Below are 13,643 nucleotides of genomic sequence, written 5' to 3'. Positions count from 1 at the left end.
TAATGTTTGGCTGTGGCTGTCCGTAGCTTGTAAAGCCTTGTAACTGGAGGGGATCTTACTACCCTATTAGTGCAATGAAATAAACTAAATTATCAAAAAAAAAAGAAAAAAAAAGATGCAGAGTACATCACAACTATTTAGACGAGACAATTTAGACCAATGAGTTTTTATACATTCATAGTTTCATTCACAATTGGAAATTGGTTTAATAATTGAAACTGATTTTTGGGGATGGTCAAAACGGTAAAACGAAAAGGAAGTAGGCATTAATTAATTTGCTGGAATTTACGTTTTAATGCTTGATTGAATTGAAAATTGAGAATACGAATTACTGCAATTTGAAGTAGTAAAACGGAAGGGGAAGCGATTAATTGAATCAAGCGAACAATTAACACTGATTTTCTTTTCAAACTTAATGCTTGATTCATTTACTAACCTTGACGCGTGTGATGTCGAAGGAAAAGATGGGTGTAATGGTGAAGTGTCGTTCTTCCTCTCTACGGTGCTTGACTGCGGAGGAGATGAACTGCCTGGGTGTAGGACGATGAACTTGACGTGTTGTTCTTCCTCTCCAAAAAAAACATGCTAGACCTAATTAAAACTAACCTATTCATTAAAATTTAAAATAATATTTTAAAGTAATGTATAATTATGAATATTTATTTACCTAAAATATATTATTAGATTATAAATTAGTGTATTTTTTAAATTAAATTGATGTATTTTTTTAATTGCACAAAAAATATTATTAGATTATAATTTTTACTTTTTTAATTTGTAATTTATAAGATAAAAGAAAATATATATTTACTATGAATATAATAAAATTTTGTTTCCTTCTTTGTATCGATTGCCTAATTTATATATTTTCATAGTAAAAATATTGAATTGATAGTAAAATAAATTGATGACATGTTGCCTACATGGAGCTTATTTGTACCAATGAAATGTCGACACGTAAGATTGCGACACTATTTTTTTGTCGCAACTTGCGACCTATATAATCGTCCTATTATTTATGTTGTTGATGAGTCATAACAATATAAATTGATAAATCATGTAAAGTGAAACTGAATAGCAATAGCTTTAGACTGTGCCCGTCTGAAGTGACGGACAATCAGGAGTTGGGGTTCATGGTGGTAGCCCATGGCTTTTTCTAGGACCGGATTGATCACCGCGTTCTATTTTATTTAAAAGGTTCCTCGATATCGCAGGTCATTGGGGTTATGGAGTCGCACCCGTACCTCGTCTTCCTTAGTGAAGGCTTCTAGTTAGACAACTCGGTCCATTGACTATTCCAATTAAAATAATATTAATGTTATAAAAGTCTAGTTTAGTCTCTACGTTTTATATTAAAAGGTTATTCTAGAAAAGAGAGAATTGTCGGGGTGTTACAATGAAACAACAATCCACTTTATTGTTAGCCATGTTGAACCTCGACTTAAGGAGCCTTTTTATTAAACCTGCACTAATCCGAACCTAGGGATGTGAATGCACCATGACAATAAAATGGAACTAATCAAGTAAAAAGGCCTACACATCAAGGACCATTTGTGAAAGAACCGGTCTAGTCAAAAACTAAAATGTGAAGAATAAACAGCGATGAAGTTCTACTAAGACCAAACAAGGTTAAACACTAAGTCCAGTTGTCAATTTAACTAAGGGTATAATGAGGAATTTTGAGCCTTAACCATTTTTTCGACCCGAAGCTTAACCACGTTAAAATCCCGAAAAATCCCTACTTGAGGTGAAGTAATAAACATAAGTCTTTCTTAAATCGCAAAAATAAAAAAGAAATCCCCACTCGGTAATACCTGAAAACCGAGCACCAATTACTCGGCAGTAAGAAGTTAATTAACTTTGCAAAATTAAGTGGAAAATGAAACGTGAAAATAAATCAAATTATGTGAAAACCACGCGTACCAACCTCCTGGCGCTAGAAATTTCTAGCGCTCGCCATGTGAGCGCTAGAAAATTATAGCGCGTGGCTAGCTGTGCGCTGGATTTTTCCAAAGCCTGCACTTAAGTGCTCAGAATTTTTTCTGCACTTTTACAGAAAAACCCGAACACTTGGGGGTACATCGGTGCACAATCCAATTATTTTTATGAAATTTCGCGCAAATCAAGGTGAATTTATAATAAAAGAATGACTCAGAATCAAAATCCAGAACTATGTAAAGCCTAATTTCAACATGAATACGTATGCAACCCCTAAAGGCGAGACCACTTTAGTCCAAATTCATTATGGACCTATTCTGAACAAAACGAACTCAACTCACTCCGGCTAAAAGTGACCAAAACATGGATCCACAACACTCAACTTAAGTCATTAAATGCAAAAGCGCTAAAAGTCTTGTTAATTAGGCACATGACTCTATTATCAACCTAATTACTTTGCCAAAAAAATAGAAGCAACTCGTCTCTTTAGACACAACTTCCAAAAGGAAGCATTAACTTCCTTAAATAACTTTTTTCCTGTCATTTGAATACATAAATAAATTCCTTAAATAAGAGACGCATCTACGTCTTCTTAAACATTGACAAAAAACTAAGTAAGACAACCAAGCATTCTATATGAACAGCAAAGGGTAGCACTCATTATCCTGACCATCCCTTGACATTTCTTCATGCAAGAATGTCTTTAACCTTCTTGAACTTCGAGTATCTAAAACTTCATCCTAAATCGAGCAACCGATAAGTAATCTGCAAGTACTACAACCAAAAACCCAAGTGAAAGCTTCTGAATCCGATACAATAATAAGAGACGGTTGACCTCAAATTTATACCGAACCATACGACCGCATTGTCATGCGACCTCATTGTCAAATGACTTCCTTGAAAACTAATATTCTCAATATGCTTTTAAATATGAACTCTACTTCTTCTTTTCTATTTTCAAAACATTTTCAAAAAAAAACAAAGTTGGATATGAACTTTATCTTAGTCAGTTCGCTCATTTCTTTGTTAAGCAATCAAGTCTGGACGCACCTTCCTATAATACAAAAGAAGCAAAACCTTGGCTCCGCTTTATATTGGGGACTAATTTAGCCAACACGTCCATTTTCTTCCTTGACAACAAATCGAACATACAAGAATTTCCCATTGCGAATAATTTGGAATTAAATTTGCAAGTTTCAACTGATATCTTTCTACATACCTAAAACCACTAAAGTTGCAAAAAAGACGTTGTTGACCCTAAACCTAAATTATGCATGCTGTCATTTTATGTTTGTTTCTTCAAGTATAGGTTGGAGCCTCACTCTGACTAAAAAGAGTCACCCGAGCCATGGTCCGGGCAGACTTCAACTTATTGACCACCTTGACCATGGCTCTGTCGCCTAATACGACCCGTACAAAGAAAAACAACAAGTAGAAATAACTACTCGTTCCTTGGACATACCTTGCATTAAACAAGTATGTTTCAAGCTATTCATTAACTTGATAGCCAGATGATTTTTGTTAATCTTGGACATCACGAACATGCAAAACATATGCCAAGCATCATAGCACAAAGCCAATCCCATAGCTAGCTATGCTTGGGGGCTTGAAGAAAGCACCTTAAAACTGCTCCAAATGTCAATTTAATCGCAAATTCTCGATGCTAAGGCTACACATATGTCATAGGGAGAAAATCCTAGTGTTCAGTTGCATAAAATGAACCTTAATTTGTTAATCCCTCATCGCATCTCTAAGCAATGTTAACTACTTAGAACTTGAAAATTGCTCCAAACTAATAAGGCATAAAACAAGTTTATGAGAACTCCGATCATCCAGCTGCATCGAACCTGCGTGATAATCACCATACACATATCCATTCGTATAGTTCGACCATTGCTTCAAAGGACTCTGAAAAGTCATAAGAAAATTTCCACCGCAAGAAAAGAAAGCAAAGGTAAACACCTAGGGGCTGAAACCCCGAATTCTTCTACCAGAACGGGACACACGCGACTAAGTCCTTTCCGCAAACCCCAAGTACCCACGAGGTATACCCCTCGTGGTGTTGCATCTTACAAACACTATTCGCATCTGCAACATTGAACAAAAGACAAAAACGAATAGTTAAAATCTCACATAAAACGAGACGATACAAAGTAAGAAAATCCTTACACTTACCTGAGTAGGACTCGTAGTCCCGAACATCTCCTACAACACCAACACTCTTCAGTTGCCTCGCAGCACCCCCAGCAAGTAACGATGGGATATCCGTAGTTTTCCCTCCCCAACCAAGGAATGAGAAAAAGAAAACGCTCAAAGGCCCACAACTGCAAACAGACAACAGTAAATAAGGCTGGAAAGAACAATCTACGGATTAGCATTTCAAAAAGTAGAGAGGCATCATACCCCTCAACCCAGCAAATAACACATACTATTTCTAAAAGTTCCAAGTATTCAAATTCATAACAAGTTTGTCTTACTTGGCAAAGTCAAACAATTTTGTTTCCTAAGTACGAACATGCTACTAAGTTCGAATTGGTAGCAAAACAAGTACATCCAAAAGTGATCAAAATAACTCCAAAGTGAAAATTCATGCATAGACCATGTAAACCACAAGCAACAAGCCAAGAACACTTACATTGTGTCACAACATCAATTTGTAGGCACACTTGGGGGCTAATTTTGAGCAAGCTCAAAATTACCCAAAATCAACAAACTTGTGAAAGTTAACATGCCAGAACAGTTATACATGTCATAAATATCACGTGCAAGAAAAACAATTGCAAGAAATTGGGGCAAAATCAAGAAACCCCAAATGGATTTGAGCATAAACTTCTATACGAATTTTACTCAAAATTACACCAAAAACACAAGCAAAATCCTAAATACTTACTCCCTCCGTCCCAATTTAGTCGTTACACTTAAATTTGCACAAATTTTTAGGTGATAAGTGGTTGTTTGGTTATCAATTGTTATTTTATTGAAAAATTAGATGTGATAAAAGTTAGTGGGGTATTTTTTTTTTTAATTGAATGATAGAGGGTGTGGGGACAAAAAAAATTTAGTGGGAAGAGACAGACAATATAATAATTGTGGGGTCATTCCAAATTTAGAAGTGTAACAACTAATCTGGGACGGACGAAAAAGGTTTACCCGATACTCGTTCCCAATTAGAGGTTTACCCGATCCCCGTTCCCAGTTAGAGGTTTACCCGATACTCGTTCCCAATTAGAGGTTTACCAAATCCTCGTTCCCATTTAGAGGTTTACCCGATCCTCGTTCCCAGCTAGAGGTTTACCCGATCCTCGTTCCAGTTAGAGGTTTACCCGATCCTCGTTCCCAGTTAGAGGTTTACCCGCACCTCGTTCCCAGTTAGAGGTTTACCCGATCCTCGTTCCCAATTAGAGGTTTACTCGATCCTCGTTCCCAGTTAGACGTTTACCCGATCCTCGTTCCCAGTTAGAGGTTTACCCGATCCTCGTCCCAGTTATAGGTTTACCCGATCCTCGTTCCCAGTTAGAGGTTTACCCGATCCTCGTCCCAGTTTGAGGTTTGTTCATTCCTCGTCAATAGGAAATATCTTTATTCCCATTCCCGTTTTGAGGTCTATCCCTTCCTCATCAGTAAAGGGTCTTTATTCCATATTCTATCTTTTGAAGTTCCGTATTCTGTCAACAAAAATTAAGTCAATCATTTCGAAAAACTCCATTCACCATATTTGAACATCTTCAATGACTCTATGAGAAGTCAGTTCAAGTCAATAGATTTCTAATGACTCGTGAGGGAACTATTGGTATTCCTAGTGATGACCCTTAACTCAAACGTTAAAACTCGGGGGCTCGTGAGACCCTCGCTTAAATTTGGTCTCAACCAGACTAAGGTTCTGACGCACTCCGTTTACCAGTACTTTGATTATCGTCTTGCCCAAACTCAATCAAAGTGGGGGCTAACTGTAGACGCCTACATTTGTCTCTAGGCACGAAGCGATGTGTTCAATGATGAAACTATAACCCACTTGCCAACAATGCACTCTGATTAGCTGAAGAATGACCCTCGACTGACTGAAGAGACCATCCGGAGCAGAACCTGTTAAATATAGTAACTTCCATAAATATAAAGCTTCCTAAAATATATTGGACACGTACTTAATTAGTCGCATTTGCATCCCGATACGGCTTAATATGTGGTTGCATAGATAGAAAGATAGAATACAATTGTCCGCATTACAACACACCTGTATGCGCCACAATGTTCTAATGCTTGCCTTCAGGCTCTAGAATAACATAGCTCGGATAATAACACTTCCCAAACTCATACTATTGGGAACAATATATGTAAATGCTAACCCATGTTACTTAAACAAGCTTGTGAGTGCCTATAGAATACACTTGTTAGCCTGTTTAGCAAATGGTACGTCCTTACAAAGTTAAAGTCTGTTGCACATCATATGATTGTATAGGCCTTGGAATAAGATTTCTATAGACTTATCATAAGGCCAAATCCGATTTAAAACGAATAAGTTATAAGGATTTTACTTGGGCTTTGCCAAAATGGACTGAACTCCACTATTTGGGACATAACTTGAGATTTACGAAGCCTATTTATGTGAGACCGGAAGCATTGGAAAGCTGGATTCCGTATCTTTCCAAAAAGATATTATTTGCAAGAATCCGAGTTTATATGAGGAAGTAATGAGCTGTTAAAGATCGAATTTTCTAAAAATCCGTAGATCTGCATGCGCTAGAATTTTCTAGCGGGCAGAACCTGCGCTAGAAATTTCTAGTGCACCCAAGGCAGCGCCACTTTTTTTTGGTGCTTCTATTTGATTCTCACTGAAACTCAAACTCCTTGAAATTCTATCTGGTTTGCGCTAGAAATTATTGGCGCTACAGTGGCATGCGCCACTTTTTTCTGGCGCATCCATTTAATTTTCACCAAAACTCGAACTCTTCAAATGTCTATCTTATTTTGACTACCTACACTATAAATACAACCCTTATGCACCCTAATTTTCATCATGAATTCAGTCTCACTCCTCTGATGTTCTGAATTCTCTTTTCCCTCTCTGGTATTCTAAAATCCATGTTGAAGTCCCGTCCCGTATTCGTCGTAGTTCTGCCGTATTAACTCTTGTTAAGCAGAACTCTGTCTGTACAAGTATTCAAACCATCTCAGTTACTACCAAAGTTATAGCCAATTCATAAGCCAAAATCAAGGAATCTACGAGGAAAATCTGCCAGAATTGAAGGAAAGATAAGGATCTGAAAGTCAGTATAAAGGTAGTTCTAAAGCAAAAAGGAGGCTCTGCTAAGGCGAGTGGCAAGTGTTCCTGAGAACCGCAATATAGCCTACGCTATACTGTAACCTGAATTCTATCTTTTTATCGCTTTCATCACCATATAAATATGTTCACATAATCTATTTTATTAATCACGCCTAAATAAGATAATCTCTGGACAAACCTGTTTATTGCTAAGCACCTTGAATTAATCTAAATAACTATTTTGACGTTCCTTTAGTTAATTACTTGTGCATTAAAACCTGAAGGAAATAATGCCCTTGGTCCAAGTATGCATTTTATGTTAAGTCTAATAAGTGCGGTTCAGTATTAATTAACAAGTTAATAATTCAGTGAGATCAAGTGAGCTGAATGCCTAGCTAGAGGCCGCTTCAGTTCAAGTGGAATTAATGATATTAATCCACAGCTTACTCTTGACTGAACCCGTAGGGTCACACAAATAGTACGTAAACGGATCAAGTATTTAATGGCATTAAATACTCCATCTATGGATATTCGGAATCGACGGATCTTGGTTTTAGTGGGAGCTGAGATCGTCACAGGCAAGAAAAGAATACTCCGGAAACGATGATATTGCCGGAAACGGAAATATGGATCGTATCGGAAATATAAATATTATCCAAGTCGTAGATGTTGCCGGAAACGGAAACATGGTACGTATCGGAAAATATTATCGGAAATGGAAATATTACCGGAATCGGAAATATTGCCGGAAACGGAAATATTGTCAGAATCGGAAATATTATCGGAATCGGAAAATAATTCCGGAAACGGAAATATTAAATATTTGTTCGAAACGGAAATTAATTCCGGAATCGGAAATATTAAATATTGTTCGTATCGGAAATGAATTCCGAAATCGAGAATTTAATCGGAAGCGTATCGTACGAATTAGCATCGGACGAGGCCTGCCAGACGAAGGCCCAGCACGAAGCCGGGCCATCGCCCAGCAAGCCAAGCGCAACAACCACACGCCAAGCATACGACCAGGCCCAGCGCAAAAGCCAGGCCCAGCCGAAGCTTGGGCGCGCGCGCGGACAAGGCTGCGACAGTGGGCCTTGCGCTGTGCGCTCGGCGTGGGCCGCAAGGCCTGCGTGCGGGCGTGCGGTGCTTGTGCGCCACTCGTGTGTGTTACTCGGAATCCTAAGGCTACCGGGATTCGTAATATGATTAAATCTAATCCTAATAGATAAACTTTGTTTAATTAGAATCCTAGTAGGGTTATAATTAAATAGATTTGTATTCTAATAGGATTATAATTCCTTTCCATAAACTCTATAAATAAGTGCCTAGGGTCACATATTTACAACGAGTTTTTTCAAGTATTCAAAGTGAGTTTTTGAGAGAAAAATTCAGTCACACATTTGCCTAAAAGTGCCGAAAATAATAGTACCTTAAGGGCGATTCTAGTTGGTCAATCTTAAGGCGGATCCGGACGTGCTGTGGACTATCTACGGAGGGACGACACTTGGAGTCCTAAAGACTTGTTCTTGTTCGGTTCGGGCGCAGCTAGGGAAGGCACGCAACAAAGAGTATGCATCTAAACTATGCTAAATGATTATGTGTAAATAATATGTATTCCTGGCTTAATGGTTTTTCCGCATGATTTATGAATTGTCATATGTATCATAACCTAACAGAACCAACTCAAATTAGCAATGTAGCATAACACATGTCCCTTTCGTCGTCACATTGAACTAGTAAGGACCGTCGCGTGGGCTAATATTGGTCACTTCCCGTATTAGTAAACGTCTCCGAACTCTCAGTTTCTACTCCGCTGGATATACGTTGAGCGATCTCCACAACAGGGATCACAAGGGAACCTATGGTCGTTGTGAGTCAAATATGTTTGCACTCCAGGCATATCATAATAACCGGGTTTTGTCAGTTTTCTTCAATGTAGTTGTAAAACTAAATGACGACTCCTAAAGACTAGTAAAAAGAGGATAATGCCCATTGTAAGTTTCTATTTACTTAATATGATTGCTACATCCTGAGGGGAAAGTCGTTCGGGCCATTTTCTTAATGTCCGTCCTGTTTTTCTGACCCCCGTGCCCACTATATATCGCCACTAGCCATCATACCAACACCTCTCCAATTGACCACGTGGTCCACTTCTATGACTGATTTTCGAGTTAAGAAAATCAAAATTGGTATCATCCTTAAATCTGCTTTGGAGATGCAAAATTAACTTCACATTTTTTTTTTGTTAACATAGGAAGCTTTATATGAAACCATTTTTCATAGGAAAAAGACAAGGTCTAAGTTATTATATTTTTTATCATTTGGGTCTAGCTTATTTTTTTCCACCGTTTGAGGTCTTAGAGGAACTTTTCAGCCAAATTTAACTGATTGGCACTTAAAAACCTAGACCTTGGTTAAAAAATTAGCCTCTTAACTAAGAAAAAGTAGCTCCCTTGAATCTCGCTCCTTTATTTATAAGGACCAATCTTGTTCATTCATATGTTTTACCCTTTTGAATATAAAAATTGTAATATATATAAAATAAATGAAAAAAAATAAATTTTAAAATTAAAAAAATCACTTTTTGTTATTGAAACTTTTTATTGATGATAAACATGAATTCTACCTCCGATCTAAGTAATATATCCATTAAATTTGTATTACTGATATATTAATACATTTGGAAAATCTTTTCTTATTTAACATTAACCATGTGAGAGTAAATGAGTATTTTACGATAGAGATTACGCAACAAAAATCTAATTCTTACAAGCAAGTTCGCTGAAAAATTACTACTCGCTGGAAAAAGGACTTTTCAGCGAGAAAATTCCGATGAGCTCCTAGATTTCTGCCGCGCGAGGGAAGAGGTTAGTAACCTATATAGGTTAAAGCTATTATCTTAAAGAAATTTTTTCTCTACATTCTTATTTCCTTTTTTGAGGGAAATAGGTTTAAATTGTGTTCCAACTGTTTATTTATTCATTTTAACTTTTCTTGGCTATTAAAATAAATTTTAATACGAAGTACTGTACGGAGTAATATTTTTATTTGTTAAATAAAAATAAAAATTCTTATTTAAAGGTGGTGTACAATAAATATTGTACGGAGTATATTAGAGTAAAAGTTAAGCCAAAATGTTTAAAAGTTAACCCGATATAATGTAAAAGTTATCTAGTGATAACAACTTTCGCTTTAATAAAAATCATTCCTTCAAACTCACTAATAATAATAACGTATAAAAGTAACTAAGAAACCCTTTAAAATGTCTATCTATTAAAAAAAATGAATATAGTTAATCAAAGCATGTTAAAAGTTACCCTAAAATAAATTTAATGTACACGTAGTCTCCTTTTTATTGGACTTATTTTGTCTGAACTTATATTATGTGAATCTATCTGGATATTTTACTTTGTCTGAAATAAACTTATTTGTGTGTGAAAATGTATGAAAAAACTTATTTTTTCTGAACTTATCTTAACTGAACTTATCTGAACTTATGTGAACTTAAGTAAACTTATCTGAACTTATTATGTCTGAAATAAGTCAAAATAAGTCGAATAGAACAGAACCCTAGTGTATGCACGACCTTTTGAAAAAGAATGATAGTGCTTTTGCTTGAAGTATGGTTAAAGGTGAGGGAAGTTACCTAAAAATTGAAACTAGACTCCGAAAAGTGAAAGAAAAAAATTTAGTGAAAAAACTAGGCCCGTTTAATATCATTGTTAGTTTCCACTTTTTGTCTTGTTTTGATTTTTGAAAGACACATGATTTAAATTGAATCATGAATTAAATAATTAGTTATACTTATAGTAATCATGTTTATTTTCGATGATATATGTGATTTATCAAAGCTTTTTAATTTGTCATTTCTCATGTTAAGAGGTCGGAGAATACGGTAGCCCACCTCGTTGCACGATGGGATACTACTATACTAGGGGTAGTTCTGAATTGTTATGTATGAACTCTTTCCCTCAAAGTGTTATCACTTTGGTGAATTTGAACTCAATAAAATCCCGGCCTAACTTTCCCTCAAAAAAAAAAAAATTTATTTTGAAAACTAACAAACATAAAAACTTTTGTGATTATTAAATTTTGTAAAACAAAGAAAAGTGAAAACAAAAAAATGAAAAATGATACCGAATTTTTTTTTTTTTTTTTTTTTTTTTTGAAGGGTAAGGAGAATATACTTAGGAGCCTCTCCGCACGAGAGTCACTCCTGAGTAATCATTACACAAGATAGTAGCTAATCTCTGGCTATTAGTAGGATCTATATACATATTTCCAACAATTAGGTGACCGACATTCGCTATCCAATCTGCAGCCGAATTTTCTTCTCTGAAAATGTGCTTGATATCCCACGTGGTAAAGAGGTTGAGGAGATGTTTGATATCAGAAATAATGTTACTGATCTTCCAAGGAGTAGACCACACCCCTTTAACTGCATTAATGATAAGAAGATTATCACCTTCGATAAGGAGATTATCGATCTGAAGACGCCTAGCTTCTTGTAGACCTTTGTGGAGAGCGATGGCTTCAGCCATGAAAGCTTGAGTTTGACCAAGATTAAAAGTACATGCTGAAATTGAAATTCCTTCATTATTACGGATGATGATTCCTGCTGCTGCTGAAGAAGATTTACTGGAGCCGTCGAAGTTGAGTTTGAAGGTGCCGAGTGGAGGGGGGTACCAGCGAACCATGATTGGATGGGAAGGGAGAGTCGGAGGGGTGGAATTGAGGGTAGTGATAGGGGTGAAGGAAATAATGCCCTTGGTCCAAGTATGCATTCTATGTTAAGTCTAATAAATGCGGTTCAGTATTAATTAACAAGTTAATAAATTCAGTGAGATCAAGTGAGCTGAATGCCTAGCTAGAGGCCGCTTCAGTTCAAGTGGAATTAATGATATTAATCCACAGCTTACTCTTGACTGAACCCGTAGGGTCACACAAATAGTACGTAAACGGATCAAGTATTTAATAGCATTAAATACTCCATCTATGAATATTCGGAACCGACGGATCTTGGTTTCAGTGGGAGCTAAGATCGTCACAGGCAAGGAATGAATACTCCGGAAACGATGATATTGCCGGAAACGGAAATATGGATCGTATCGGAAATATAAATATTATCCAAGTCGTAGATGTTGCCGGAAACGGAAACATGGTACGTGTCGGAAAATATTATCGGAAATGGAAATATTGCCAGAATCGGAAATATTGCCGGAAACGGAAATATTGTCAGAATCGGAAATATTACCGGAATCGGAAAATAATTCCGGAAACGGAAATATTAAATATTTGTTCGAAACGGAAATTAATTCCGGAATCGGAAATATTAAATATTGTTCGTATCGGAAATGAATTCCGGAATCGGAAAAATTAATCGAAAGCGCATCGTACGAATAAGCATCGGACGAGGCCTGCCGGACGAGGCCCAGCACGAAGCCAGGCCATCGCCCAGCAAGCCAAGCGCGCCGCACAAACAGCCACGCCAGGCCCAGCGCAAGGCCAGGCCCAGCAGGCTGCGCGCAGCGCGCAGCGCGCACAGCGCGCACAGCACGCGCAGCGCACAGCGCGCACAGCGCGCACAGCACGCGCAGCGCGCAGCGCGCGCGGGCGCTGAGTGGGCTGCTGCTCGCGCGCACGCATGGGGCCCATCGTGGCTGTCGTGCGTGTGTGTGCAAGTGTTTGTGTTCGTGCACGTTTCCTAAAACATGCAGAGTTCGGTTAATGATTAAATTCCTAATTCTATTTGATAAATTAATTAAATTAGAGTTCTTGTAGGATTCTAGGTTTAATTAATTTGTATCTGAATAGGATTTCGATTCCCTTTCCATACCGCTATAAATATGAGACTAGGGCTCACAATTTATAACACAAGTTTCAAAGTATTCAAAGTGAGTTTTTGAGAGAAAAATTCAGTCACACATTTGCCTATAAAGTGCCGAAAATAATAGTACCTTAAGGGCGATTCTAGTTGGTCAATCTTAAGGCGGATCCGGACGTGCTGTGGACTATCTACGGAGGGACGACACTTGGAGTCCTAAAGACTTGTTCTTGTTCGGTTCGGGCGCAGCTAGGGAAGGCACGCAACAAAGAGTATGCATCTAATCTATGCTAAATGATTATGTGTAAATAATATGTTTTCCTGGGTTTATGGTTTTTCCGCATGATTTATGAATTGTCATATGTATCATAACCTAACAGTGGTATCACGAGCCCCTTATTATTTTCATAATCTAAATTGCATGAACATGGTTAAATATTACAAATTTGCAAGAATTAAAAGGGGTGATTAATTTTCGTAATTGTTAATTAATTGCAAATTGCGTTTATTTAATTATACGTACGCAGTTTTTCGGCAGTTTCTTCGTTACTCATCCGAATTGAGTGATTTTTGTGTCAATTCCGCATGTAAAAGGCATTCTAAAATTTTGACAAAAATAGT

Source organism: Spinacia oleracea, chromosome 1 (genome assembly GCF_020520425.1).
Source record: "Spinacia oleracea cultivar Varoflay chromosome 1, BTI_SOV_V1, whole genome shotgun sequence".
NCBI lineage: Eukaryota > Viridiplantae > Streptophyta > Magnoliopsida > Caryophyllales > Amaranthaceae > Spinacia > Spinacia oleracea.
Note: the sequence above shows the minus strand (reverse complement) of the source record.